The following is a 27,091-nucleotide window of genomic DNA, read 5'->3' on the forward strand; positions in this document are numbered from 1 at the left end:
TTTTAATATTAACCAATTTAAGGAAATTTGTTTCATAGTATCCTAAGGTCTTTGTTTTATCTCTAGTTCTTACTGAATTGATTCTCTTGTTCACTTATTTTTTGCTTTGTAACTTGTTTCCCCTTTTGGGGGGAAAGAAGGGGTGGGGGTGGTCCTCAGGAGTTACTCCTGGCTCTGCACTCAAGTATCACTCCTGACAGGTTTGGGGGACCCTATGGGATGCCGGAGTTGAACCCAGTCAGCCACATGCAAGGCAAACACCCTACCCACTATACTACCACTCTGGCTCCTTTAGCTTATTTCTTCCTGTGGTTTATAATATCTAGAACTTTTAGCAGAAATTGCTTTCCTCTAAAATATTACAGATTCATGGTCTGGAAGGATTACCCTTATTAAAATGATCATCCTACCATATAATAATTGTATTACATAAGGTCAGTGTAACCCCTTTAAAAAATTCCAGTAAGATTTTTTTAAGAACCAGAATTTGAACACAACTAAACAGTATTAAAATTTGAATAGAACTACAAATTAACCTGCATAAGCCAACACATTGTGAAGAAAAGATAGAGGGCACTGCATTCCATAGCTTTAACCATACTATAAAACTATAATAATCAAAGTAGTGTGGTACTGAGAGAAAAGCAGACTCTCAGAACAAGGGAACAGAATTAAAGTCCAGAAGTGAACCCTCAGATATATAGGCAATTACTCTATTAACTAAAGGAGTCAGGTACATTAAGTGAAGAAAGGAAAACCTCTTTAAAAATGATTGCTGGGGGAATTGACTAGTCAGGGGAAGGGCAGGTGCTGGGACAGGAAGGAGGAGGAGAGAGAACGGACAAAAAAGCCCTCTATCTTTAATTCCACACATAAAATTAATTCAAAATGGATTTAAGATCACAATGTTAGACCAAAGTTATACATTGAGAAAAACACAGGAAGAACTCTCCATATCAAGTTCTGAGGTGTCTTCAATGATTCAACTCTATTCGTAAAGGAAGCAAAAGCAAAAATAAACAGAACTATATCAAACAAAAAAGCCTTGTTTGATATAGTTTGATATGTTTGAAACAAAAAATCAAACTTCAAAAGATACTATAGTTAAAAATAAAGACACCCTACTAATTTTTATATTTGCATTCTACATATATGACAAAGGGCTAATATCCAACATATATTAATGCACTTACAGAACTCAGTAACAGTGCTCACTTTGGCAGCACATATAATATTGGAACAATACAGAGAAGATTAGCATAACCCCTGCGCAAGGATGACACACAAACTTCTGAAGCATTCCACATATACATATATGTATGTATACATACACACACATATATACATATATATAAAGGAACTCAGTAAAAACAAAATAAACAACCCCATCAAAAATATGCGGATAAAGTTGGACACTCAAAAAAGATAATAGATGGCAAATCGGCATATTTTTTTAAAGTGCTCAAAATATCACAGAAATGCAAATAAAAATAACAATGAGATAACATCTCACACCAGTGAGAATGGTGTATATGCAAAAAACTGGAGTCAGTGCTGGCATTGATGTAGTGAAAAGGAACTCTCATTCACTATCAGTGGAAATGTCCTCTGGCTCTGCTTCTACAGAAAACAGCATGATGTATTCTCAAAAAAGTTAAAAATATGAACAAGTATACAACTACTTGGCATCTATTCCAAGAACACAAAACACTCATTTGAAATAATATATGCACCCTTATATTCATTGCAATGTGATTTGAGAGCAAAGATCTACATACAATTCAAATGTCCAATGGATAAGGAAATAGTTGTATACACAACAGAATATTACAGCTGTAAGAAACAACAAAAGTTTGCCTTTTGCTACAACTTTGATAAAACTAGAAAGAATCATGTTAAGAGAAATAAGCTGAAGGGAGAAGGCTACATGCTGTATCATCTCACTCATATGTGGCATATTAAGAAATAAAGCAAGGATGGACAGTATCCAATGAAAACAAACCTTGGGCTCTTACAAAAGAACTGTCATTAAAGTACGTGTTGGGGGGATTGTGGGGGGGTGGTGGAGGGGAGAGGCAGATTAGAAGCCATAAGGGCAGGGGTAGGCCTTGGAACCTTTGATGGTGGTAACTTTGAACAACAAAAACATAAGTATTTACATACTGAAACCACACTACTTCAATAATGAAAAATTATTCAATATTAAAGATATTTTAAATTTATATGCCCACAACAACTAAAACTGGACTAAAAGGCATATTTGCTCATATTTTTACCAGTTTGCAAAGAATTTCCCTGACTGAAGATCAGGATGGAGGGAAAGAAGTTCAACTTTCTTAAATATGTATCAACAATTTATGTGTGCATAACTTTTTATTTTATATTATTCTTCTAATTATATTATGGATGACCTCACTATAGTTTAAATTTTTTCCTGGCTTCAGTGAGCAAATAAATATTACATTTTTTCAGATGCTTTCTCTGAAATAATGATACCTTTAAATCATACCAGAAATGTGTAATCCTATCCTAAGTACTGGCAGATCTAATCTTTCCTATAAATCATCTTTTTAAATTAAAATTTTCAATATATTGCTCTGTATTTTTAGAAGAAATAATGATAATAAATACATCTGTATAGTATGTTAAGAGCTTACATAATCCTTTAAGTAAACTTGTAACACTGACTCAATTGTCACTCAAAACCACTCTGGGAAGAAAATAGGAAGGATTTATATACCTTTTAGACAATAATGGATCTTCAACTGCAATGGCTTTGTACTGATTCCTAATTCAAATACAGACTTTTATAAAGACGTTCTAAGGACATCAAGTTACATGTCACTGTCACTGTCATCCTGTTGCTCATCAATTTGCTCGAGTGGGCACCAGTAATGTCTCCATCGTGAGACTTGTTGTTACTGTTTTTTTGGCATACTGAATACGCCACAGGTAGCTTGCCAGGCTCTGCCGTGTGGGGGAGATGCTCTTGGTAGCTTGCCAGGCTCTCCAAGAGGGGCGGAGGAATCGAACTCAGGTCGGCTGCATGCAAGGCAAACACCCTATCACTGTGCTATCGCTCCAGCCCATCAGTTACATAGTTTCATAAACTTATGTTATGCCAGTTTAAATTCCCCCACCCGCCCACCCACTTCTATTTCCCCCAGTCCTCTATCTCAGACCAGTTTCATATGAAATGCCCATTTACAGCCCTCTTTGATTTATTCACTCCTGGATTTTGTCACAAAATTCTACCCATCCTTCCACTGCAAGATAAGGTCTAACTTACTTCCGTTTGAACTCCTACCATGGCTGGAAACACTATTCATTATGTAACTTACCAGTAGTATTTATTCATTTACATTGGGCTCCTCACTTAGATTTTGAGAGTCAGAATATGGAAAACATCACACATTTCCTTCTTCCCCTTAAAAAAGATTCTATTTTTTAAAGGTGGGGGGCAGTCTTCAAAGATAGGAAACTAAATCTCAGAGAAACCACATAAAATGCCTAGATCAAAGACCTAAATACTTCAACCTAGTAAAAAGCTCAGCTTAGTGATCTTTCCCTTGAATGCATTATTGACATAGGATGTGGAAAAACAAGTGATCAAAACCCAGGTGTTGTTTTATTTCTTAACTTAATATAAAAAAATTAAAATATGGTCCATGTTTCTTTAATTGTTTCTTACATGTTAACCTACTTACATTCCTCCTTCCCAAATTAGATTGAAACTTTATAAACTTTTAATTTCAGTCCCAATACAAGTTAGGTGTGATTACTGAGGAAAGAGCGGGAGATCTGTTACGAACTTGCTTGAGATTTGTATGAACTTGCTTAAAGATACAAAGTTTTATTTGATCTTGGTAAAGCAGCTTTAAGAGTCTCTCTTGGGTGCTATTTACACTCCCCCCCCATTACAGCATGCAATATGATTCCTTTTGGGATTTCGAGTAAAGCTGGAATGCTGTATTCCCTAAAGAATGAATAGTGTTTAGTTTAGTTTTCTTTACAAAAAAAAAGGGGGGGGGGAGGAGAATGTGATACTTCTGGTCAAAAGTTCTCTTTCTGGAATTCATGATAAATGAAAAGAATTTTGGCAGTTCCTATGTCATTCTGCAACTCACAAGCAACGTGCAATTCTTCATGTCACTACAACTTGGTTATTAAATGAAACAACTGATCTTATTACAAAACAAGTTAAAGAAACAAACAAAGCCTCCTCCAGTTCCTGCCTTGACTCATTATTAGAATTCACCTCTCCTTTCACCTCCCAATTCCCAGTCCCAGATATTGAATGCCAAATGACAGTCTCACTAAAAGACAAGGGATTAGATAATTTAAACATCAGCAAATTTAATTCAGCTATCTTTGTACATTTTGAAAATAATACTATGTCCTTCCCGGAAGTTCTTTTTGCATTCCAGATTACGACAGGGACTAAAAAAATGTCAAAAGTCAAAAGTCAGACAAGAGTCTGAAGCTTACACACACATGTAGGTAAGTCTGAGTCAAATTCCTGTTAAGTAAGATATTAATCTTAATTAAAATTTTAAGAAATAAATATTAATTTATTCTAAAGAAATTTAATTTTTTCTTAAGGTTAAAATGTAATGCAACCTGAAAGAAGGTAATAAAGCTATAAAGAAAATACAATAAGGAAAAAGTACTTTCAAAGGATTTTTTCATTTCTGTAAAAAAAATAGTATTTTATTCTTTCAAACATCCTATTTTCCTAATATATAATCTAAGAAATGAAGAGAAAAATATTACCAACAAAATTTCATCTCCACTTTAGAATATTACTAAATATGTTCACCAAAATTAGAGATTATATGATTGAAGTTGTAAACATTTGTAAAGTTTTATGTAGAGGATATCAAAAACAATTTTGAAAGAACACTGAAAATAAAAAAATCTTAATGGCTATACAACACTATCTAAATAGACTAGAGTTCACTTAACAAATGACTATTCTACTTTGATCACCTTCAGAGAACCAAAAAAATAAAAATAAAAACAAAACAAAACAAAACAAAAACTCATCTTCCTCTACTAAAGTCACATCTGCAGGAAAAAGGCTACTAAAAAAAGAACAGTTTGCTGTTCCAAGTTAATATCCTGCCAGTAGATATTTTGCAATGCTCAGGGCTGAAAATATTTTTAAAGAGTTTCATTTTCTTACATGCTACAGGCATAAATTCCAGGTTCAAAAAGTTAAAATGGTAATTTATTAATAGATTTTACTAAATAATTCTATCATCTTGCCTGATCCTCCAATTTGTACCATAGTTTTAAAAACCGTGTAACCAAAAAAATTAACTCCTTTCCTTTGTCTTTTGCATCAAATATGTTTACCACTTATGACTCTCATGTATGCATTAGTACAATAACAAACTACAGAAAAATTTCACTTATGAAAAAAAGAGAAGGGATTAGAGTGATAGTACTCTTGTTTTGTATGTGACCAACCTGGGTTCAATCCCGTTTCCCATATGGGCCCCAGTGCACCTACAGTAGTGATCAGGAGTGATTTCTGAGCTCAGAGCCAGGAGTTACTTATGAGCATCACTGGGTGTGGCCCCCAAAACAAACAAACAAAAAGATAAAGAAAAATTAAATGTACATATAAAAAGTAAGGAAAAATACTCTAATTAAACTTCATTTAACCTTCCAAATACAGCAAAATTGTAGGTTAAGTAAACACTTTCTAACTGTGTATCTGCCATCTACCACTGCCAAGTAAAATTTAGATTTAAAAAAAAATAGGGGGAAGGAACCTCCCAAGTGATGTTCAAGGAGCCTGGGGGGTCACTCCCAGTAGCACTCAGAAAGTCATGTGGTACCAGGGACTGAACCCAGCTACCATCTTCTAACCCCTGTACAATTTGCCCAGTCTCAAGATTTAAAAAAAAAAAAAAAAGTTTGGTTTTTATGCCACACCTGACTGTACTCAGGACTTACTCCTGGTTCTGTGTTCAGGGCTCACTCCTGGAAGGTCTGGGAGAACATATGGGGTGCCAGAGATCAAACCTGGTCAACACTGTGCAAGGCAAACACTGTACCTCCTATACTCTTTCCAGGCCCTCTAGATTTAAAAATTCTTAGCCAGCAAAGAAATAAAATCTTGTGGATATTAGTGAAAACTATTTATGAAAACTGTCACTGTCATCCCATTGCTCATCAATTTGTTCGAGCGGGCACCAGTAACGTCTCTCATCGAGAGACTTATTGTTACTGTTTTTGGCATATCCATTATGCACGGGTAGCTTGCCAGGCTCTGCTGCACAGGCTCGATACTCTCAGTAGCTTGCCGGGCTCTCTGAGAGGGGCAGAGGAATAGAACTCGGTTTGGCCACGTGAAAGCCAAACGCCCAACCACTGTGCTATCGCAGAGTATAATAGTAATATGACCCAAAGAATGGCTAATTTCCTAAAATGATAATATTTAGAGATTCACTTAAAATCATCTACCTAGGGATTGGAGAAATAGTAAAGGGGTTACAAAATTTGCTGTGCATGTAGCCAGCCCTCATCTGAACCCTGGCATCACATCTGATCCCCTGAGTACTGCCACAGGAGTGACCCGTGAGCAAAAAGCCAGGACCAAGCCCTGAGCACTTCCAGATATGGCGGAATCTCCTGCCCATGCCCCTATGAATCAACTACCTAGTAGTCTGTATTTTAATTTCTTATGATTTTGTTTATTTCAGTAGCTCTCAAACCTGACTGCTATGAAAAGACATGAAAGACTTCTGTATATGTTCAATGCTCAGACGACATACCAAATCATACATAGCAGAATATCTTGGCAGTTAAGCCTTTAGCTTTTAATGTGGTACATTTAACATACAGTAGGTAGAGTGATTACCTTTCAGTTGACTGACACTAACTTTAATCCTGGTATCCAATATGGTCCCCTGAGCCTGTCAGGAGTGATTCCTAAGCCCAACCTAGAGCTAGGAGTAACCCCTGCGTACTACTGAGTGTGGCAAAAATAACAACAACAACAACAACAACAAAACAACAAACCACTGGAACTTTTAAATGTGCCTGCCAAGTTGATAGGTGAGAACGGGGCAAGGGTTGAGGGCAAGGAGGGAATATGAGAACACTGATGGAGACAAGTTGGCACTGGTGGTGCATTGGTATTGAAATATTATATGCCTGAAACTCAACTTTCTACAACTTTGAAATCACAGCTAATTCTTTTAAACTATATTTTTTAAAAATGGAAAAAAACTGTTAAAAACTGAATTCACCAAATTGTTCATTCTAAAAAAAATTGTTCATTCTAGAATGATATCAAGAAAAACATGGACAGAACTCTCCTGGATATGGACCTCAGAGGCATCTTTAGTGTTTTACCTTCATTAGCAAAGACAACAAAGAAAGACAAAATTAAACAAATGGGACATTACATTAAAAAAAGGTTTGCAGGGGCTGAAGCTCAGCAGGTAGGGCGTTTGCCTGCATGCGGCCAACCTGGGTTCAATTCCCAAGTATCCATATGGTCCCCTGAGCGCTGCCAGGAGTAACCCCTGTGCATTGCCGGGTGTGACCCAAAAAGCTAAAAAAAAAAAAAAAAGATTTGCAGGTACAAGAAATTTTGGCTAAAATAAAAAGACACCCTACTAAATGGAAGAAAATATGTCCATATAATGCATTGGATAAAGCCAATATATATATATGTATATATATACATATATATATATATAACCACTCACAAAGATCATTAACAACACACTAACCCCATACAAAAATGGGAAGAGGAGATGAATAGACACTCCTATATAGAGAGTTCTATAAAGAGAACATATGACAATCTACAGCATATAAAGAATTGTTCATTGTTATTTATCATTAGTAAGACGCAAATCAAACAACAAAGAGGTAAGATCTCACACCAGTGAGAGTGGCATATATCAACAAAGATTGGGAACAATCTGTATTAGCAGATACGAGGTGAAAAAGGAACCCTCGTTCATTGTTGATGGAAATGTCTGGTTCAACCTCTATGGAAAACAGTATAGGTATTCCCCCAAGAAAGTAAGTTCCTGGGCTCACAGATAGGGCATTTGCCTTGCATGCAGCTGATCTGGTTCAATGTCTGGAATCTCATGTGGTTCCCTGAACACTGTCAGAAGTAAATCTTGATTGTAGAGCCGGGAGTTACCCCTGAGATCGCCAAGTGTGCAGCCCTCCCCCCAAAGTAATTTCCTGAAGCATTCCCATGTGAGCCAGTAATTCCACTTTTGCTATCTACACTCAAAACACAAAAACATTACTTTGAAAAGCACCTATGTTCATCATGGTGCTTAGTACAATAGTCTCCATATGGAAACAACCCAAATGTTCAACACAGAAGAATGTATTAAGTTGTGGTATACATACACAATGAAATTCTATGCAGTTTTTAGAAAAGATGAAATCATGAAGTTTGCTTCAACATAGATGGAACTGGATAAGATCATATTAAACAAAATAGGTAAGAAGAACAAATACCAGATGATCTCACTCATCTGTGGTATACAGAAAGACAAAACAAGGGCAGAAACTGTCAAAGCCTTGGCCTTGGGTTTCACAAACGAGGAAAGTGATGACATCAGTAGGCGGGGAGAGATGCAGGAGCAGATTAGAACAATATGTAAGGGCATTGGTGGAAGATCTCAGAGAATTGGGGCGGGGAGAGGGGTGTTAACTTGCTACCTTAATACTATAGGCTTTCACAATGATGTAACCATGTTACTTGACTATAGATTCTTAAAGCAATTGCCATACAGATTCACTCATATGTGGAGTATAAACCAGAGCAAAAGGAAAATTTGCAACAAATATAATTATTTGCAGAAAAGTATGATGCTTACCAGAGGTAGAGGAAAGGGTAGAGGGATCCAATTTGATAATGGAAATAACACTAGAATTTTAGTAGTAGGTACAATGAGGTTCATAAAAACATAGAGGCATAAAGTGTTCCTGAAGTTTATGCAGTATTATAGATCATGGGTAAATTAATAAAATTTTAACTGAAAAAATATAATATAAATATAGTATATTATCTTTCTAAAATAGGCTAGCTCCATACAGTCAAGGATTAAATTTATTTCACATACTAGCGGAGACATAGAACCTTTCAGAATACAAAGGAAAAAATACAGCACACAAATCTAGCATTCACATTATTCTGAATAACTTGAGGAAAAGGCTAGCATTCTATAAAGTCCAAAGAGTTTACATAGATGTTTATAAGATTAAAACAAAATCCTCATGGCTTTAAGAAAAATTGTCAGGCCGCCGGCTCCGCGCCAGCCCGGGGAACGCCAGGGCGGGCCCCGGGGGTCCCGCGCCTCAGGCCGGCAGCTCTCCTGCGCGCCGTTTCAGCAACTCCTTCCTACTGCCAGGTAACTTGGGACTCGAGATCTAATGCGCTGTCTTCTTCCGGCCCCTCTGAAAGAACTCTAAGGCCGCAGGCTCCACGCCAGCCCGGGGACTTCCGGCTGGTGGGGGAGTGTCCTCTACGTCAGGGGCGTGGCCTCAAAGGGGGCGTGGCCTATTTTCGGAGTGGCGGCCACAGCTACTTTGCTCTCTCTCCTATACTGCACACTTAGGTCACAAATTTGTATGTCTTATTTACTCAAAGAAAAACCTGACCATGTCTAACACTATATGCCTATATGCCAGTGACTCATCCTAATTCCAGAAAAAGGCACAGGAATACAACTCAGTACACAAAGCCCTCATAAACAGACCATAGCCTCAAACCTTGATTAGAGCCCTACATAAACTAGGAAAATCGCAGTAATATAAGGAACTATTCTAGAAGGGGGAAAAGATTACCATTACCCATTTAGCTTACCTACAATCCCCTCCTGGAGCAAGAGGAATAGTGATATAGAATCAGGAGCTTCCACCTCTATTGTTCCATAACAACATGAGGAAACATCGAAAAAATCCGCCACACACAGAAAATGAAGAGATTCCAGAAACCTCAATACTTGTCACCCACAAATACAACCTCCTCTCAGATAAAGAATTCAGAGAAGAAATTGTCAAGATGGTTGAGGAACTCAAAGCAACCATGAAACGGACAGCCAATAAACTAAGGGAGGATATGAACACAACCATGGAACAAACAATCAATAAAGGGAGGATATGAACACAGCCTTGGAACGGACCACCAACAAAAAACGGGAAGAAATGAGAGCAGAGATTTCAAACCTACGAACAGAAGTCACACAACTAAAGGAATCGGTAGATGACATAAAAGGCTCAGTGGTAGCCCTCAACAGTACAATGACTGCAGCAGAAGACAGAATCAGTCAGCTTGAAGATGACCTGCACAAAGCTTACAAACAACAACAAATAATGGCAAAAGACCTCAAGATGGCTCTAGGGCTAATCAGAGTCCTAGGGGACGACCTCAAAAGGAACAACATAAGAATCATGGGAGTACTAGAACCACAGGGAACTAACCCCAATGAAAAAAACACAGTTAAAGACATCATTGCTAAGAAATTCCCAGAGCTGGAGAATGCGGGCATCCAGATCCAAGGAGCCCGAAGGGTGCCAGCTAAAAGGGATCCCAACAAAAAAACTCCAAGGCATATCATAGTCACAATGATGGATGCCGCGGATAGAGACACACTACTGCAAGCAGCAAGGTCAAAGAAGGAAATCACATACAAAGGATCACTCCTTAAATTCACGGCAGACCTATCAGAGGAAACCCTCCAAGCCCGAAGACAATGGTGGGATATAGTGAAAAAGCTCAACGAAATGAACATCTCACCAAGATTACTCTATCCGGCTAAACTCTCACTTAAACTCGAAGGAACCATACACTATTTCTCAGATAAACAACAACTCAAGAACTTCATAGACTCAAACCCAAGCCTAAAAGAAGGTCTAAAGGGGCTGCTGTAAGACAAAGAAAAACCCTAACAAGAATAACAAACCCTACAGAAAGATGGCACATAATCCCATGACAATAATCTCTCTCAATGTCAATGGGCTAAATGCACCAATCAAGAGACACAGAGTAGCAAAATGGATTCGGAAACTAAACCCAACTTTCTGCTGCCTACAAGAAACACACCTGAATAGTCAGAGCAAACACAGGCTCAAAGTCAAAGGATGGAAAACAATCCTACAAGCAAACAATTCCCTCAAAAAAGCTGGGGTGGCCATACTAATATCTAACAACATAGATTTCAGGCTGAAAAAGATTAGAAGGGACAGTGATGGTCATTTCCTATTCATCAAGGGATACGTACAACAGGAAGAAATCACACTCTTAAATGTATACGCACCTAACAAGCGACCAGCTAAATATTTAAAGCAACTCCTAACAAACTTTAAGGAGGACATCACTAGCACCACAATAGTAGTCGGAGACTTCAACACCGCATTATCACCTCTGGATAGATCAACAAGAACAAAACTCAACAAGGAAACAATGGCCCTGAAGGAAGAAATAGAAGAGAGAGGGCTTATGGACCTATACAGGGCTTTACACCCCGAAAAGAAAGAATATACATTTTTCTCCAGTGCACATGGAACATTCTCCAAAATAGACCACGTGCTGGGTCACAAAACATAACTCAACAGAATCAACAAGATAGAAATTGTATCAACCATCTTCTTGGACCATGATGCACTGAAAATAGAAACTAAGCACACACAGACGCGGAGCACCAAATCGAACACCTGGAAATTAAACAACTCACTGTTGAACAATGAGTAGATCAAAAAGGAAATTAAGGAAGAGATCAAAAGATACCTCGAAACAAATGAGAATGAAGACACAAGCTACTAGAACCTATGGGATGCGGCTAAAGCTGTGTTAAGGGGAAAAATTATAGCCCTGCAAGCATTCCTCAGGAGGGAGGAAAGGGCCTACATAGAGAGCTTGACTTCACAGCTCAAGATCTTAGAAAAGGACCAGCAAAAGGAACACAAGCCAGACCGAAGGAAGGAAATAATAAAACTTAGAGCAGAAATTAACGATAGGGAAACCCAAAAAACAATCAAAAAGATCAATAAAACAAAAAGCTGGTTCTTTGAGAAAATAAACAAGATTGACACACCGCTAGCAAGACTCACAAAGAAAGAAAGAGAGAGAACCTTAATAAACCGAATCAGAAATGAAAAGGGGGATATCACAACAGAAACCAATGAAATTCAAAAGATCATCAGAGACTACTTTGAAAATCTCTATGCCATGAAACAAGAGAACCTAAAAGAAATGGACAAATTCCTTGATTCCTACAATCTCCCCAAACTGAATCAAGATGACTTGGAATACCTGAATAGACCCATTAATATCAAGGAAATTGAAACTGTTATCAGATGTCTTCCCCAAAACAAAAGCCCAGGCCCGGATGGATTCACTGGCGAATTCTTCCAAATATTTAAAGAGGACCTGTTGCCAGTTCTTTTCAAGTTATTCAAGGAAATTGAAAAAACAGGGACCCTATCAAACAGTTTCTATGAAGCTCATATCTCCCTAACACCAAAGGCAAACAAAGATACCACAAACAAAGAAAACTACAGGCCAATATCCCTGATGAACACGGATGCAAAGATTCTCAACAAAATACTAGCAAATAGAATCCAACAACGGATTAAAAAAATCATACATCACGCTCAAGTAGGATTCATCCCGGGGATGCAAGGATGGTTTAACATTCGGAAATCAATCAATGTAATCCATCACATCAACAAAAGTAAAAATAAAAACCATATAATCCTTTCAATAGATGCAGAGAAAGCATTTGACAAGATCCAACACCCATTTATGATGAAAACTCTCACCAAAGTAGGCTTAGAAGGAACTTCCCTCAAGATAGTCGAAGCCATCTATCACAAACCCATGGCAAGCATTATCCTTAATGGAGAAACACTAAAGGCCTTCCCTCTAAGATCAGGGACAAGACAAGGATGCCCACTCTCACCACTTCTGTTTAACATAGTACTAGAAGTACTTGCAATAGCAATTAGGCAAGAAAAAGACATTAAGGGTATACAGATAGGAAAGGAAGAAATCAAGCTCTCACTATTTGCAGATGACATGATTCTATACCTAGAGAATCCTAAAACCTCTACCAAGAAACTCCTGGAAACAATAGACTTGTACAGTAAAGTTGCAGGCTATAAAATCAATACTCAAAAATCCATGGCCTTCCTATACGCAAATAGCGAGTCAGAGGAAAGTGACATTAAAAAAAATCCCATTCACAATTGTGCCCCAGAAGATCAAGTACCTAGGAATCAGCCTAACTAAGGAAGTGAAGGATCTCTACAAGGAAAACTACAAAATACTACTCAATGAAATAATGGCAATACTCCCCAAAGCACTATACAGATTCAATGCAATCCCTATAAGGATACCCATGAAATTCTTCAAAGAAATTGATCAAACACTCCTGAAATTCATATGGAACAACAAACGCCCACGAATAGCCAAAGCAATTCTTGGGAAAAAGACGATGGGAAGCATCACCCTCCCTAACTTCTGGAACAAAGGCAGAACCGCTGATCAATGGAACAGGGTGGAATATCCCTACATGCAACCCCAAATATATGATCATCTGATATTTGATAAGGGGGCAAGAAATGTGAAATGGAACAAGGAAAGCCTCTTCAACAAATGGTGCTGGCATAACTGGACAGCCACATGCAAAAAAATGGGCTTAGACATTGACCTAACACCATGCACAAAAGTCAGATCAAAATGGATTAAAGACCTCAACATCAGACCACAAACCATAAGGTATATTGAAGACAAGGTCGGCAAAACCCTCCACGATATTGAAGATAAAGGTATCTTCAAAGATGACACGGAACTAAGCAATCTAGTAAAAACAGAGATCAACAAATGTGACTACATTAAACTAAAAAGCTTCTGCACCGCAAAAGACACAGTGACCAAAATTCAAAGGGAATCTACAGAATAGGAAAGAATATTCACCCAGTACCCATCCGATAAAGGATTGATAACAAGGGTATATAAAGTACTGGTTGACCTCTACAAAAAGAAAACACCCAACCCCATCAAAAAATGGGGCGAAGAAATGAACAGAAACTTTCTCAAGGAAGAAGTACGAATGGCTAAAAGGCACATGAAAAAATGCTCTTCATCACTAATCATCAGGGAGATGCAGATCAAAACAACTATGAGATACCATCTCACACCACAGAGACTGGCTCACATCTCAAAGAACAAAAACAACCGCTGGTAGCGTGGATGTGGGGAGAAAGGAACCCTCCTACACTGCTGGTGGGAATGTCGACTGGTTCAGCCCTTTTGGAAAACAATATGGTCGATTCTCAAAAAATTAGAAATTGAGCTTCCATTTGACCCAGCAATACCACTCCTGGGAATATACCCTGGAGAAGCAAAAAAATATAGTCAAAATGACATCTGCACCTGTATGTTTATCGCAGCACAGTTTACAATAGCCAGAATCTGGAAAAAAACCGAATGCCCGAGAACAGATGACTGGCTAAAAAAACTTTGGTATATCTACACAATGGAATACTATGCAGCGGTTAGAAAGCATGAAGTCATGAAATTTGCATGTAAGTGGATCAACATGGAAAGTATCATGTTGAGTCAAATGAGTTAGAAAGAAAGAGACAGATACAGAAAGATTGCACTCATATGTGGAATATAAAGTAGCAGAGAGGTACGATCTAGCAAAGATGCAACCTCTGGCAGAAAGCCGTCTGGACTTAGTCACTAAAATACAGAAATCTAGAACCTCACAGCCGCTACTGTGGCCAACCTCATATCTCCTCATTCATAGCAGTGGAAAACAAATTATCAAATGCTTCCTTTCCAGCAGGTCCGACTCTGGGGGGGAAACTCCAAACAATAATAGTGAGTTTTTTTTTTTGTTTGTATGTAACCAAGGTAAAGAGAAAGTAAAGTGTAACTGCACAGATGGGTTGGGGGACCGGGGGGGCAGGGTGGGGTGGGATGGGAGGTTTATTGTGGTTCTTGGTGGTGGAATACATGCACTGGTGGAGGGATGGGCGTTCGAGCTTTATGTAACTGAGATTTAAGCCTTAAAGCTTTGTAACTTTCAACATGCTGATTCAATAAAAAAAATAATAAATTTAAAATTAAAAAAAAAGAAAAATTTTCAAGTCGTAGAGTATATACGAGTATATACATTTCATGTGTAGACCCCTGGTTTCAATCCCCTCCACCAAATGCCTGTTCCTCCCCACCCCAGGGGACATTTCTACATTAGCACTGGAGGCCCCAAAGTCCTGCTGAATTGCAGGGCAAGAACAGTTCTGAGAGGCCCCCTAATCTGTACCCCCATTTTTTTTTAAATGATCCTACTTTCCTGGTAACTAAATGCAAAGGTTTTTATTACTTCCAGTGTCACAACAGAAAATCACTCTATCTCATGTCCCTTCCTATAATTCAAGTCCTAATCCTAGGAACAGACATATGAGAGAGATCTGTAGATAAAAACATCAAACACTGGTTAAAAACTTTGAAGACTGCAGAATTAGATAAGATTATAGTACTTAACTCCAAAGTCTTAAACAAATTATTGTTTAGCTAGAAAGTCCAAACAGAAATGATATATTTTGTCTGCATTATTTTATAAATGCAATTTGTAAATGAGGTATGCCTATAATTTTTCTTATTTTTCTAGAGCCAGCAGTAAATGTATAATTCAGTTATCACTTTAATAATCTGAGTCATCTCTCTTCTTAGTCTATCTACCTCAAATGAAAAATATGCTTCATAAAATAAATGGTAGTAAATTTACAAAGTTATAAACCTTTCATCAGTTAAAAACATGTAGGGGAAATAGCTGTTTTCTTTCAAACTATACTTTTAATGTTTTATATGAATAAATGTTTTTATGCTTATTTTCTTATCTAGTTTAATTCAGGAATCAAAACAGGAATTCCTCTCCACCTGAACCAATGCAGAGTGGATCCAAACATGTTGCCATAGGCTTAGAGTCTTGCCACCTCCCACAGTTCTGATACTAGCAACTTCTCTCCTCTCCTCTCCTCAAATCTACCAACAGCAATTAACTAAACACAAAGCCATGCTCCATACTTAAGCATTGTAGATGTCAAGAAATTAAATTTTGAGGCATATTCTCTCTCACCTCAGTTCATAACCTTATTAAATATTCTTAATTTTGTTTATAACAGCTGGAAATCATCTAACTTAAAAAAAAACTATTGAGATATGTGTATAATATTCTTTAACCTAGAAACAGTTTCTTTTAAATCAAATGTACTAAAAAGGAAAATTTTTGAATACTCCTAATTTCAATATATCCCTGAACACTGTTTAACTTTTTAATTGCAGATACTCAGCAAGTTGTAAAAATAGAACAGAGAGGCATACACAAGGCCATGAGCTCAATACCCAGCATGAAATTTTTAAGTTAGTATAAAAATGTTTATTGTACTTGTCACTCAATTTCCCCCAGTGGTTACTTCTTACACAACTCTACTTATAATATCAGAACCATAAAACTAACAGATATAATGTGAGTATATATTACTATGTCATTTTTATTGTTTGCATATATTTGTATAATTACAAATAAGAAATAAAACTATTCCATCATCACAAAGTTCTCCATTGTGTAATTTTCTATTTCCAAATATCCCTCCTCTCTTTCAAGCCGTTGTTCATGATGGCTTAATATTTAATAAGCCATCATATAGCTTTAATATAATCTTAGTATGTGGAGAAAAACTGCTTTTAAGTAGATGTCAGAGTGAAATCACACAATAAAAAGTGCTTTTTTGAGACTGGTCTTCTTATTTTTGTGCCATAAGAGCTCTCAAAGTTTTTGGATATATCAATGGCTTACTAGTTGTTTTTAAAAAGCTTGATTTTTCCATACAATCCAGCAATAACACTTCTTGAAATATACTCGGGGGGCCTAAAAACATACAGCAGAAATGCTATCTGCACTTCTATGCTAATTGCAGCACTATTTACAAAGCCAGAATTGGAAACAACCTGAATGTCTGAGAAGAGATGACTGGTTAAAGAAACTATAGTACATCTATGCAATGGAATACTATGCAGCTGTTAGGAAGAATGAAGTCATGAAATGCTTATAAATGGATGGACATGGAAAGTATCATGCTGAGCGGAATGAGTAAGAAAGACAGAGAAGAAAAGTGCCTGCCACAGAGGCAAGGGGGGGTAGAAGGTGGCGGCCAGAGGACTGGGACCACTGGTAGTAGGAAAAGTTCACTGGTGAAGGGACAGGTGTTGGAACACTGTATGACTGAAACACAATCATGGACAAGTTTGTAACTGTGTTTTATCACTGTGATTCAATTTCTTTGATTTTAGTCACTGTGATTTACAATACTGCCAATAATAGGGTTCTATGCACACACTGTTTCAACATCACAGAGTGACCATTTCCCTTGGCCACTGTCTCAGGTTCCCTGTCCAGAAATCCCCATGGCAAGCACATCTCCCCACCATGGTAAGCTCAGTTCTGGAGAACAGGTCTCAGATTCTGTTGCTTTTGATCATTTGTTATGTATTCTCTTACTATGCTTCTTTATATCCTGCATATGAGAGAGAGCATTTGGCATTTGTCCCTCTATCTGGCTGACTTCACTCAGCAAGACACCCTTCAGTTCCATCCATATAACAATAAATTGAATGATTTCATCTTTACTTACAGCCAAGTAGTATTCTATTGGGTATCTGTACCATAGTTTCTTCATCCAGTTATATGCTCTTGGACACTGGCGATTGTGGATTGCGTTGCAATGAACACATGAGTTCATATGAGAACACAATATGAACATATATATTCAGAATTTGTTTTCTAAGTAGTGTTTTTGGTGCACTGAGGAAGATGCCAAAAAGTGAAATCGATGGGTCACAGGGCAGCTCAATTCTTGTTTTTTTCTGAGAAGTGTCCATATTGTTTTTCAAAAGGGTTGAACTGGTGAACATTCTCATTAGCAGTGAATGAGGCATCACTGATTCCCCATATCCATGCCAACCGTGATTGTTCTTATTTAATGTATGCAGTTTCACTTGTCTGAGGTCTCATTATTTCACTTGCTCATTATTATTTTGGTGTGCACTTCATTTACAATGATAATGGTACAGAGCATGTTTTTCAAATACCTACTGTGCATATGTATGCCTTCTTTGAGGAAATCAAGCTCTTCTCCCTATTTTTGGATGGGTTCTTTTTTTTTTTTATTAAGTTTTACAAGTACTTTATATATCTTGGATATCAATCCTTTGTCATATGAGTGATGAGCATATTTTCTCCCAGTCTATGGGTTATCTTTTTATTCCGGTCATCACCTTTTTCTGTGGTATAGAAGCTTCTTAATTTAATGTAATCTCATCTGGGTTTTTTTGGGGTTTTTTTTGTTTTGTTTTTTCAACTTCCGCTTGCTTGGTCAATGGCACTGAATTGTTGAAATTATCTATAGATTCAATGTCATGAAGGCTTTCCCTATGTTTTCCTCATATAATTTCTAGATTCAGGTCTGATATTAAGATAATTATTTGGAATTTGATTTTTTATGTATGGGTGTGAGACAGGGGCCCAAGTTTATTTTTCACAGGTGACTAACCAGTTGTTCCAACACCATCGTTGAAGAGACTTTCCTTGCTCCACTTCATACTCTTGGCTCCTTTGTCAAAGACTAACTGTTCATAGACCTGAGGATCTGTCTCAAGGCTCTTAATTCTAGAAAGTCTGTCTTAATTCCAGTACCACAATATCTTGATTACTATAGCTTTATAGTATAATTTATAGCTGGAAAAAAATTATTCCACCTTTTTTCCCTAGGATTACTTTGGCAACTTAAAGGAGTTAATTACTCTATATATTCTTCAACAGCATGTCATCTGTTATGAGAGTGGAACTAAACATTTAAAAATATCATGGGTAGGGGCTGGAGTGATAGCACAGCGGGTAGGGCGTTTGCCTTGCACGCGGCCAACCCGGGTTCGAATCCCAGCATCCCATATGGTCCCCTGAGCACTGCCAGGGGTAATTCCTGAGTGCAGAGCCAGGAGTAACCCCTGTGCATCGCCAGGTGTGACCCAAAAAAAGAAAAAAAAAAAAATATCATGGGTATTTTTATTGAATCTATGTAGTGCTTTGAGTAGGATTATCATTTGGACAGTTATAATCCTTCTAATCCATCAAAGGAGATGTGTTTTCATTTCCTTACATCTTTTAGTAGTGATTTACGTTTTCTTTGTGTAAGTTTTTCACTTCTTTTGTGAAGCTTATTCCCAGACACTCAATGTTCTGAAGCACAGTTGTGAAGGGTTGGTTTTATGTATGTGTGTGTGTGTGTGTGTTTGAGTGTGTGTGTGTAATTTCTCTCTCATCTATTTGAGCATTACATATAGGATTACCATGGATTTCTGTACGTTGATTTTATAGCCTACCATAATGCTGTATAAATTTATTGTTTCTTAAATTTTTTTGTAGAATCTTAATGATTTTCTTAGTATTGTGTCATCTGCAAATCATGATAGTTTGGCATCTTTTCTAACCTGAATACTCTTAATATCTCTTTTGGCTTAATTATTATGGCAAGGGCTTCCAATACTACTAATAGTAGTAAAAGTGGGTACCCTTGTTTCTTGCCTAACATCGAGACTGATTCCTTGTCTTTATTATTGTGAATAATGCTGCTTTTAAAACAGCATTAAAAACAGGGGTATATAATCCTTTCTAATACTAGGAATGATACTGTTGGATCATATCTCCTCTCCTCTCCCCAACTCCCCACCTCTTCCCTCCTCCTTTTCTTCTCTTCCCCTGTCCCCCTCTAGTTCAGGGTCTCAGATGAAGGCCCACATAAAGGTAAGCAAGGCATTCACTCTGCTACTGATTCACTCCCAAGGCTCCAATTTTTAAAGGAATCTCCATATTTCCCATTGAATTATACCAGTCTGCATTCTGAGCAACAGATTATTAGAGTTCCTTTCTCCATTCCTTAACCAATACTTGCTGTCTCCAGAACATTTTTGCAGATTAAAAGAAATAACTCACAGTGATTTTATTAATAATATCCCAAATATTATGGAATGTTAAGCATTTTTTTCTGTGCTGTGGACCATCTGTATGTCTTCTTTGGAGAATTATGTATTAAGTTCTATATCTTTTTTTTTTAAAGCTTCTAGCATTCTCAAAATCCCTTCCAGGGACCTCTGGAACCCTGTGCAAAACCCTCATGACCCAGAAAGCTGACACTTTCTTTGTCACCCAGGTGTGTCCACATCCCACCCTGTCATTACTGTGTGATCTGCCACCTCATACTGGGTCCCTTGGACTCACTAAGCCCCTTTCAGAGCCTTCTGGAACTCTAAACTATGTGTACACTAATGCAGCACCCCATCACCTCCCCGCATCTCAACCTCAGAGATTTTGGGGTTTTATATATCTCCCCAAATACGTATTTTAACAGTTCTGGACAAACAGAGACTGAACTGCATGACCAGTGAAGTAACATTATAAGTGCACATATACTGTCAGACTAATTAATTATAAAGAGTACTGCTTGCTGAAAAAGAACAAGTTAGGTCAGCTCTCAGATATCTGGCATCCTACACTCAAATTTTAGCACCCACAAATCTTTAGGAACAATAGTGAAACAAAAGATTTCACCCACTCTTTAAGACAGGAACAAATTCTGGAAAAACATGGAGCTCAAATAAACACTCAAGCTTCATTGACAAGGAAATCAAATCAATGTTTCATACAACAGCCATTGAGCTAAAGCAATCACTGGAAGGAAAATTCAACCAACTTAAAGAGGAACTGATCCAGGGTAGCAAAGAGTCCATACAAATGAAATTGACGGAGTTAAAAAATACAATAGCAGTCATAGCAATAGAATTCAACATGCAAAGGACAGTATTAGTGATGTTGAAGACAAAATATTAACCATCACTAATAACAAAGTGAAAAAAGAAAAGCAAACAAATGGAAGAGAATATAAGATTCTTGATAAATAAGAGAATAAACCAGGGAAATAAATTTGAATCATAGGAATACCAGAAAGAGAGGGAAAAGGTAAGGGAAAAGAAAAGCAGGTCAAAGAAATAATAATTGGGAAGTTTCTTGATATCTTGAGGGGCTCCTGCGAAGATGCAAGAGGACTAAAGGTTCCAAACTAGACAGTCTCAAGTGAAAGAATGCCAAGACACAGAGTAATCAAAATGATAAAATCGAAAGACAAAGACTACTTAATGTATCAAGAAAGAAGAAAACCCTCAAGTATAAGGGAAACAACATAGAATCACAGCAGACCTTCCATAAGACATCTTATAAGCCAGGAAAGAGTGGAATGACATATTTAAAGTATTGCCAGCCTAGAGTCCACTACCGTGCAAAGCTATCACTTAGACTTGTGGGAGGGATAAGAATCTTTTCAGACAAACAAGAGCTGGTAGAATTTGCAACAACTAAACCAATCCTGCAAGAATTACTGAAAGGCTACTTATTTTAAAAAGAAACACAACACCACACACACAGAGATCAATACAGTCCTTCATGTCAGTAATCTCTCTGAATGCCAATGGACTAAACTCCCCTATAAAAAGGCAAAGAGTAGCTAGATGATCAGGAAAGAAAATCCATCCTTTTGCTGCCTACAGGAAACACAACCGAACAGGATAAATACAAACTTAAGAGTTAAAAGATGGAATAAAAATCATACAAGCCAAAAAAGCTGAGAAAGTCATACTTAATATCAAACAAAATTTCATTCAAAAGAAAATAATTAGGACAATGATGGACACTACTTTCTGGCTAACATAATATAGATCAAAAGATACCATTATGAGCATCTATGCACCAAATGAAGGCTCAGCAAATTTCATAAAGCTTTTGCTCATAAACCTAAAGAAATATATTGACAGAAAAATAACAGTAGTAGGAAGACTTCAACACACCACTTTCCCCACTAGACAGATCAACTATAAGAATATCAGTAAAGAGACTAAAGCCCTAAATGAGAAGCTGAAAGACCTGAGATTGTTGGACATATATAGCACTCTACATTCTCCCACACACAAAAAAAAAAAAAAAGAAGAAGAAGAAAAAGAATACATATTCTTCTCTAATGCACCTGAACATTCTCCAGGATACATCACATATTCGGGCACAACACAAACACATAAATTTACAAACATAGAAATTATACAAAGTACCTCTCAGACCATGAAAATAGAGATTAATCACAGAAAGAAGATGGAGAAAACTTCCAACACTTGGAAGATGAACATAATATGGCTAAATAATAATTGGATCAAAGAGAAAGTCAAGAAAGAATTTAAAAGATTCCTTGAAACTAACGGGAACAAAGACACCAGCTGTCAGAATCTATGGGATACATAAAGATGTTGTTGTACTTGTTGGATATTAACCCAAAGTGTTTTAGGCTTCATCAGTGAATTGCCCCTTTTTATCCCTCTCTCCTCCCGCCCAGAGAAGCTTACAGTGAACACTTCTTATGAGCAAGCTCTTGTGAGCACCTCTAATCCTCTGAGTTTATCTTTAACTTTTCTTTTGTGTCCCAATCTCCCACAAAAGAAAAGTTTTGGTTTTTTATAAGCCAAAACTTTCTGATGATTCTGGACTTTGTATTTGTAGTTAATTATCTGCTTTTCTATTTCCCCTATAGACCTTTCATATTTAATATAAAGCAATGTTCTTTCCTTAAACACAGACTTTTTTGTTTGTTTGTTTGTTTGGGTTTTTTTAATTTTTTTTATTTTTAATTAGTGAATCACCGTGAGGGTACAGTTACAGATTTATACATTTTTGTGCTCATGTTTCCCCCATACAAAGTTCGAGAACCTTTCCCTTCACCAGTGCCCATTCTCCACCACCAGTAAACCCAGCATCCCTCCCACCCTCCCCAGTCCCGTCTCCCCCCACCCCAAACTGCCACTATGGCAGAGTATTCCCTTTCATTCTCTCTCTCTGATTAGGTGTTGTGGTTTGCAATAAAGGTGTTGAGCGGCCATTGTGTTCAGTCTCTAGTCTACATTCGGCATGCGTCACCCCCTCCCCCGCATGACCTCCGACCACATTTTACTTGGTGTTCCCTTCTCTGAGTTGCCCAGAATGAGAGACCAGCCTCCAAGCCATGAAGTCAACCTCCAAGTACTTATTTCTACTATTCTTGGGTGTTAGACTCCTAGTCTATTATTCTATATTCCACAGATGAGTGCAATCTTTCTATGTCTGTCTCTCTCTTTCTGACTCATTTCACTTAGCATGATACTTTCCATGCTGATCCACTTATATGCAAATGTCATGACCTCATTTTTTCTAACAGCTGCATAGTATTCCACTGTATAGATGTACCAGAGTTTCTTCAACCAGTCATCTGTTCTAGGGCACTCGGGTTTTTTCCAGATTCTGGCTATTGTAAACAGTGCTGCAATGAACATATAAGTGCATATGTCATTTCGACTATACTTTTTTGCTCCTCTGGGATATATTCCCAGAAGTGGTATTGCTGGGTCAAATGGAAGCTCAACCTCTAGTTTTTTGAGAATCGTCCATATTGTTTTCCAAAAGGGCTGAACTAGTCGGCATTCCCACCAGCAGTGTAGAAGGGTCCCTTTCTCCCCACATCCTCTCCAACAGTGGTTGCTTTTGTACTTTTGGATGTGTGCTAGTCTCTGTGGTGTGAGGTGGTATCTCATGGTTGTTTTGATCTGCATCTCTCTGACTTAAACACAGACTTTTAAAGTGGCTCCTAATATTTGGGAGTTGACTGACTATAAAAATATATCTACTTTTGGGTACCCATCATAATTACTTGACTCAAATTTCAGCTGCCATAATTGGTAAAACCCTACAAAGGGAGACCCCACCGTGGCATGGGGATTGACCCAGGGTGAATGGTGAAGCTACCCCGGCACTAAAATGGGACAGTCTAGAAAGCATAAAAGCATGGTCTTAATATGAGCTTTGATTACTTAAGAGACAGAACCCCCATGGGGAAGGATAAGCTGAACTGGCCTGAGGACTTAGTCTGGGATTTATGGTAAAAGACTTGCTTATTACCCTTTGAGCCCAGAGAACTAAATTTTGAAATCTATGTCTCTTATTGTGTTTATCCAAATAACTGCAAGTATTAATAAGAAGTAAACTTAATTGTTTAATATGCACAACTTAAGGGAAAGAGAAAACAATGTAGATGTCCCTGGGAGACAGAGTGTCTCCCTGAGTTAATTTCCCCAAGAGAATTGCCTCCTCTGAAACACTTCACTTCTGTAAATGATCAATCACACCTACATGCAGTCATATATCTTGAATTCCTTTAGATGTTCTATAAGCATGCTAGCTGCTCTGCATTAAGTGGGCCATTTTTACCATCAGTCTGTGGTCTCACTATCTCTCTGCTGGAGGCTATGGAGGCAGCTCTCAGTCACTGAATGTATGTTTAGTCATATGCCCCCATAACTTTGTGAACTCACAGTACTAAGGGAGAAAATCCATAGCAATGCATGCCTACATTAAGAAGAAAAAGCCCAAATCAAAAACTTGAATATACACGTAAAAGTTCTGGAGAAGGAATAATAAATATACAAAAACTAGCCAGAATGAGGGAAATAACAAAAATGAGAGCAGAAATTAACAACATAGAAACCAAGAAAGAAATTCAAAAAAATCAAACCAGGACCTGGTTCTTTGAAAATATTAACAAGATAGATAAACCTTTTAGCTAGACTCACAATGAACAAAAGAGAAAATGTTCAAATTAATTGGATCACAGAAGAGGGGAAACTACAACAGATCCTTCAGAAATTCAAAATATGAGAGGTTACTATGAACAACTTTATACTCTTAAGCTGGAGGACTTAGAAGAAATGTACAGATTCTCAGAGTCATGTAATCTCCCAAAGCTGAATGTGGAGGAAGTAAAAAGCCTAAAGAGGCCAATTATAAATAAAGAAATTAAAACAGTAATTAAGAATCTCTCCAAGAACAAAAGTCCCAGTCCAGATGGGTTCACAGCTGAGTTCTATCAAACTTTCAAAGAAGATTTCCTGCCTGTACTCCTTAAACTTTTCCAAAGTATCAAAGACACAGGAATTCTTTCTAACACACCTTCTATAAAGCTAACATTACACTAATACTCAAAGCAGACAGAGATACTTACAGAAAAGAAAATTTCAGACCAACCTTCCTGATGAATATTGTTGAAAAAAAAAAATCCTTGACAAAATCCTAGCTAACTGAATCCAACAACAGATCACAAAAACCATATACCCTGATCAAGTGGGATTCATCCAAGGGACACAAGGATTGTTCAACATATGCAAATAAATTAACATAAAATACCACATTAATAAAAAGAAATATTAAAATCATATGATCATATCAATTGATACAGAGAAAGCCTCTGACAAAATCCAACATCCATGATTTAAAAAAAAAATCAACAAAATAGAGGTAGAAGAAACCTTCCTCAAAATAATAATGGCCTGATCATAAAATAAATGTAAAATTACTTTTCCAATAGATGCATTTCCTTTCAAATTTTGAAGCTAACAAGCTTTAACTTTATTAGCACATTTTTCAAATGATATAATACATTTTTTAATTCTATCTCCTAAAACACTAGTGTACAAATGCTTGATATTTCTTTCACAGCATCATTTATAAATAAAATTTTGTGCTGACAAAAAAAAAATAATGGCCATCTTGAGCAAGCCTACAGACAATATCATACATAATGGTGAAAGACTGAAAGAATTCCCTCTGAGATCAGGTACAAGGCAAGGATGCCCACTTTCTCCACTCCTATTCAACATAATATTAGAAATCCTGGATACACCAATCAGGCAAGAAAAACACAAACTAAATGGATCTAAACTGGAAAAGAAGAACTCAAACTATTGCTACTTGCTGATGACATGATAATATACATAGAAGACCTAGATCCTAGAAACAATAAACCAATAATGTAAATATGCCAGATGTAAGTCAATACACAAATTATCAGTTGCATTCTTATATATAAAGAATAAAGCAGAGGAGAAAGCAATCAAAAAATTATTCCCATTTAAAATAGTATCAAAAACGATCAAGTATCTAGGAGTCAACATAACAAAAGACACAGGAGAGCTATACGGTGATAACTTCAAATCACTTAAGATACAGAGGAAGACCTCAGAAGTGGAAAAATAGGCAGAATCTCCCGACCCCATGCCAGGCTGTCTTCACTGGGGCTCCCTCGAAGGGAGGCGGGTTGAGTTTCCCTCCCCACCCTAAGCAGAGCCCTGGTAGCCGAAAACCTCCAGAACCCAGCCACAGCTATGTTCAAAGCACTTCAAGATTTGGATTCAAAGCTGTCCTCTCATGATCTAATATCACTGGCAAAAGCAACAAAATCAAAAACAAACAAATGAAACTATATAAAGAGTTTTTGCATGGCAAAAAAAGAAAAAGGAGGAGGGGCTAACACTAAAAGACAGCTAGCTGAATGGGAAGATATATTTGCAGTCAACACATCAGATAAAGGCTTGATATCCAGGATACCAGGATATACAAAAAACTTTCAAAGAGCAACAAAAACAAATTTTAAAAAATGCTATCAACAAATGGAGAGAGGAAATAAATAAGGAACTTCTCAAAGGAAGACAGGCAGATGGCCAGAAGGCACATGAAAAAATGCTCAGCATCACTTATCATCAGAGAAATCAAAATCAAGGCAACAATAAGATGCCATTTCACACCAGTGAGAATGGCACATATCAAAAACAGTGGAAAAAATTTGTGTTGGCAAGGATGTGGTGAAAAGGAATTCTTATCCTCTGCTGGTGGAATGTTGTCTTATACAACCCCTATGGAAAACAGCATAGAGATTTCTCTGTAAACTTAGAACTGAACTGCCATATCACCCAGCAATTCCACTTTTGGGCATCTATCCCCAGGATATAAAACACTCTCAAAAGAACAAATGTACACCATTACTCATTGCTCATTATTCATTGTTCATTGCACTCAATGCAATAGCTAAAATATGGAACCAACCTCAGTGTCCAACCACAGATGAATGGATT

The 27,091-nt window shown here is 37.3% G+C and overlaps 1 protein-coding gene and 1 non-coding gene across 5 annotated transcripts in view; one reads left to right on the plus strand and one right to left on the minus strand.

Moving 5' to 3' along the window:
• SBF2 (SET binding factor 2) overlaps window positions 1–27,091 on the minus strand; it is a 436,024-nt gene that overhangs the window by 292,430 nt on the left and 116,503 nt on the right. The window lies entirely within an intron of this gene.
• LOC129406200 (U6 spliceosomal RNA) lies at window positions 1,208–1,311 on the plus strand. The gene has a single exon (XR_008630863.1). It is a non-coding gene; the product is annotated as a U6 spliceosomal RNA (small nuclear RNA).

The sequence above is a fragment of the Sorex araneus genome, chromosome 6 (genome assembly GCF_027595985.1).
Source record: "Sorex araneus isolate mSorAra2 chromosome 6, mSorAra2.pri, whole genome shotgun sequence".
Taxonomy (NCBI): domain Eukaryota; kingdom Metazoa; phylum Chordata; class Mammalia; order Eulipotyphla; family Soricidae; genus Sorex; species Sorex araneus.